The sequence below is a fragment of the Halichoeres trimaculatus genome, unplaced genomic scaffold (assembly GCF_033239565.1).
Source record: "Halichoeres trimaculatus isolate MK-OKI-2021-1 unplaced genomic scaffold, fHalTri1.1 fHalTri1_scaffold_26, whole genome shotgun sequence".
Taxonomy (NCBI): Eukaryota; Metazoa; Chordata; class Actinopteri; order Labriformes; family Labridae; genus Halichoeres; species Halichoeres trimaculatus.
The window spans coordinates 860,001-865,000 of NW_027437204.1; positions in this window are offsets into that span (position 1 = coordinate 860,001).

Sequence of the window (5,000 nt, forward strand, 5' to 3'; positions counted from 1 at the left end):
TCGAGGTCCCGCGTTTCTGGAGCTTTCCGATTCCGAAAACCCGTCTCTCGAAATCGTGCCGATGCCGGTTCTCCGGTTGGGGGCCCCAAGGCCCAAGAGGAGGGCCCGGTCGATCGAACGGCGTGAAAAAAAGGACAAAAGCGGCGAGGGGCGCACCGCAGAGGCGCGGGGTCGGGCCCCGGTCGATGGCCGAAGGGGCCCAGTGCAAAAACCCCAAAAACCCTTAGAGAGGCAGATTGAGGATTTGTGAGGTGAAAAAAGGCAATCTTGCGGGACAGACTAGGCTAGTCAGGGCACTTTTGCACCCTTGGTAGGTGGATCCACCTACCAGGGGCACGAGAGGGAGAGCGAGAGAGAGAGGGGGAGGGGGGGGGGGACCCGCTCCGGACACAGGGCCCCCGGTACGACCCCCTGCGCACACACCCCAAACAAAACAAAACACAACAAGACAAAGCAAAACATCCTCATTGCCATCTCCCTCTCACCTCCACGTACCAGGGGCACGAGAGGGAGAGCAAGAGAGAGAGGGGGAGGCAGGGGGGGAGGGGGGGAGGGACTCGCTCCGGACACAGGTCCGCCCCGTACGACCCCCTGCGCGCACACACCCCAAACAAAACACAACACAACAAGACAAAGCAAAACATCCTCATTGCCATCTCCCTCTCACTTCCACGTACCAGGGGCACGAGAGGGAGAGCAGGAGAGAGAGAGAGAGGGGGAGGCAGGGAGGGAGGGACTCGCTCCGGACACAGGTCCGCCCCGTACGACCCCCTGCGCGCACACACCCCAAACAAAACACAACACAACAAGACAAAGCAAAACATCCTCATTGCCATCTCCCTCTCACTTCCACGTACCAGGGGCACGAGAGGGAGAGCAAGAGAGAGAGGGGGAGGCAGGGGGGGAGGGGGGGAGGGACTCGCTCCGGACACAGGTCCGCCCCGTACGACCCCCTGCGCGCACACACCCCAAACAAAACACAACACAACAAGACAAAGCAAAACATCCTCATTGCCATCTCCCTCTCACTTCCACGTACCAGGGGCACGAGAGGGAGAGCAGGAGAGAGAGGGGGAGGCAGGGGGGGAGGGAGGGAGGGACTCGCTCCGGACACAGGTCCCCCCCGTACGACCCCCTGCGCGCACACACCCCAAACAAAACACAACACAACAAGACAAAGCAAAACATCCTCATTGCCATCTCCCTCTCACTTCCACGTACCAGGGGCACGAGAGGGAGAGCAGGAGAGAGAGAGAGAGGGGGAGGCAGGGAGGGAGGGACTCGCTCCGGACACAGGTCCGCCCCGTACGACCCCCTGAGCGCACACACCCCAAACAAAACACAACACAACAAGACAAAGCAAAACATCCTCATTGCCATCTCCCTCTCACTTCCACGTACCAGGGGCACGAGAGGGAGAGCAGGAGAGAGAGGGGGAGGCAGGGAGGGAGGGACTCGCTCCGGACACAGGTCCCCCCCGTACGACCCCCTGCGCGCACACACCCCAAACAAAACGCAACACAACAAGACAAAGCAAAACATCCTCATTGCCATCTCCCTCTCACTTCCACGTACCAGGGGCACGAGAGGGAGAGCAGGAGAGAGAGAGGGGGAGGCAGGGAGGGAGGGACTCGCTCCGGACACAGGTCCGCCCCGTACGACCCCCTGCGCACACACCCCAAACAAAACAAAACACAACAAGACAGAGCGAAACATCCTCATTGCCATCTCCCTCTCACCTCCACGTACCAGGGGCAAGAGAGGGAGAGCAAGAGAGAGAGGGGGAGGCAGGGAGGGAGGGACTCGCTCCGGACACAGGTCCCCCCGTACGACCCCCTGCGCGCACACACCCCAAACAAAACACAACACAACAAGACAAAGCAAAACATCCTCATTGCCATCTCCCTCTCACCTCCACGTACCAGGGGCACGAGAGGGAGAGCAAGAGAGAGAGGGGGAGGCAGGGAGGGAGGGACTCGCTCCGGACACAGGTCCCCCCGTACGACCCCCTGCGCACACACCCCAAACAAAACAAAACACAACAAGACAGAGCGAAACATCCTCATTGCCATCTCCCTCTCACCTCCACGTACCAGGGGCACGAGAGGGAGAGCAAGAGAGAGAGGGGGAGGCAGGGAGGGAGGGACCCGCTCCGGACACAGGTCCCCCCGTACGACCCCCTGCGCACACACCCCAAACAAAACAAAACAAAACAAGACAAGACAAAGCAAAACATCCTCATTGCCATCTCCCTCTCACATTGCATGACAATGTGAGGGCCCTAGCTGTGAGCTGGGCCTCGTGCCCCTGGTAGGTAGAAAATACTTGACTGTGACCGGCAGGGGCACGGGAGCCGAGATCCGGTGTAAGTAGGGGGGAACCCTGCCTCGGGGATGCCGCTGCTGGTGCTGGCACCAGTAGTGGCTGTACACATGTCCCGATGGGACACACGTATGGCTAGATGTGAGCTGGGCCTCGTGCCCCTGGTAGGCGGAATATACTATACCCTCACCAACGGGGGCACGGGACCGTGATCGGGTGAGAGAAGGGCGAAACACTGCCTCGGGGCTGCCACTGCGGGTGCAGGCACCCGTAGTGGCCGTACTCACGTCCTGACGGGAAGCACGCATGGCTAATTGTGAGCTGGGCCTCGTGCCCCTGGTAGTCGGAATATACTTCACTGTGACCCACAGGGGCAAGGAAGCCGAGATCCGTTGTTAGAAGGGGGGAACCCTGCCTCGGGGCTGCCACTGCGGGTGCAGGCGCCCGAAGTGGCCGTACTCACGTCCTGACGGGGCACACGCATGGCTAGACGTGAGCTGGGCCTCGTGCCCCTGGTAGGTAGATAATACTTCACTGTGACCGGCAGGGGCACGGGAGCCGAGATCCGGTGTAAGTAGGGGGAAACACTGCCACGGGGATGCCACTGCTGGTGCAGGCACCAGTAGTGGCTGTACACATGTCCTGATGGGACACAAGCATGGCCAGTTGTGAGCTGGGTCTCGTGCCCCTGGTAGGTGGAATGTACTTTATGGTCACCGACAGGGGCTAGAGAGCCGAGAGTCGGTGTAAGCAGGGGGAAACACTGCCTCGGGGCCCCCCACTACAGGCATAGGCACCCGCAGTGGCCGTACCCATGTCCTGTGGGGGCCATTACATAGCTAGTTGCGAGCTGGGCCTCGTGCCCCTGGTAGTTGGAATATACTTCACCGTGACCCACAGGGGCACGGAAGCCGAGATCCGTTGTAAGTAGGGGGGAACCCTGCCTCGAGGCTGCCTCAACAGGCACAGGCACCCGCAGTGGCCGTACTCATGTCCTGAAGGGGCACACGCATGGCTAGATGTGAGCTGGGCCTCGTGCCCCTGGTAGGTAGAAAATACTTCACTGTGACCGGCAGGGGCACGGGAGCCGAGATCCGGTGTAAGCAGGGGGAAACACTGCCACGGGGATGCCACTGCTGGTGCAGGCACTAGTAGTGGCTGTACACATGTCCTGATGGGACACAAGCATGGCCAGTTGTGAGCTGGGTCTCGTGCCCCTGGTAGGTGGAACGTACTTTATGGTCACCCACAGGGGCAAGAGAGCCGAGAGTCGGTGTAAGCAGGGGGAAACACTGCCTCGGGGCCCCCCACTACAGGCATAGGCGCCCGTAGTGGCCGTACCCATGTCCTGTGGGGGCCATTACATAGCTAGTTGCGAGCTGGGCCTCGTGCCCCTGGTAGTTGGAATATACTTCACTGTGACCCACAGGGGCACGGAAGCCGAGATCCGTTGTAAGTAGGGGGGAACCCTGCCTCGAGGCTGCCTCAACAGGCACAGGCACCCGCAGTGGCCGTACTCATGTCCTGAAGGGGCACACGCATGGCTAGATGTGAGCTGGGCCTCGTGCCCCTGGTAGGCGGAATATACTATACCCTCACCAACGGGGGCACGGGAGCCGTGATCGGGTGAGAGAAGGGCGAGACACTGCCTCGGGGGTTGCCACTGCGGGGGCCGTACTCACGTCCTGACGGGAAGCACGCATGGCTAGTTGTGAGCTGGGCCTCGTGCCCCTGGTAGTCGGAATATACTTGATGGTCACCTACAGGCCCACGAGAGCCGATCTCCAGAGTGAGTAGGTGGAAACACTGCCTCGGGGCTGCCACTGCTGGTGCAGGCACCAGTGGTGGCTGTACACATGTCCTGATGGGACACAAGCATGGCCAGTTGTGAGCTGGGTCTCGTGCCCCTGGTAGGTGGAACGTACTTTATGGTCACCCACAGGGGCAAGAGAGCCGAGAGTCGGTGTAAGCAGGGGGAAACACTGCCTCGGGGCCCCCACTACAGGCATAGGCACCCGTAGTGGCCGTACCCATGTCCTGTGGGGGCCATTACATAGCTAGTTGCGAGCTGGGCCTCGTGCCCCTGGTAGTTGGAATATACTTCACCGTGACCCACAGGGGCACGGAAGCCGAGATCCGTTGTAAGTAGGGGGGAACCCTGCCTCGAGGCTGCCTCAACAGGCACAGGCACCCGCAGTGGCCGTACTCATGTCCTGACGGGGCACACGCATGGCTAGATGTGAGCTGGGCCTCGTGCCCCTGGTAGGCGGAATATACTACACCCTCACCAAGGGGGGCACGGGAGCCGTGATCGGGTGAGAGAAGGGCGAGACACTGCCACGGGGCTGCCACTGCGGGTGCAGGCACCCGCAGTGGCCGTACTCACGTCCTGACGGGAAGCACGCGTGGCTAGTTTTGAGCTGGGCCTCGTGCCCCTGGTAGGCGGAATATACTTGATGGTCACCTACAGGCCCACGAGAGCCGATCTCCGGAGTGAGTAGGTGGAAACACTGCCACTACGGGGCTGCCACTACAGGCACAGGCACCCGTAGCGGCAGTACGCGTGTCCTGGCGGGGCACACGCATGGCTAGATGTGAGCTGGGCCTCGGGCCCCTGGTAGGCGGAATGAACTTTGCTGTCACCAACAGGGGCACGGGGGCCAATCTCCAGTGTAAGC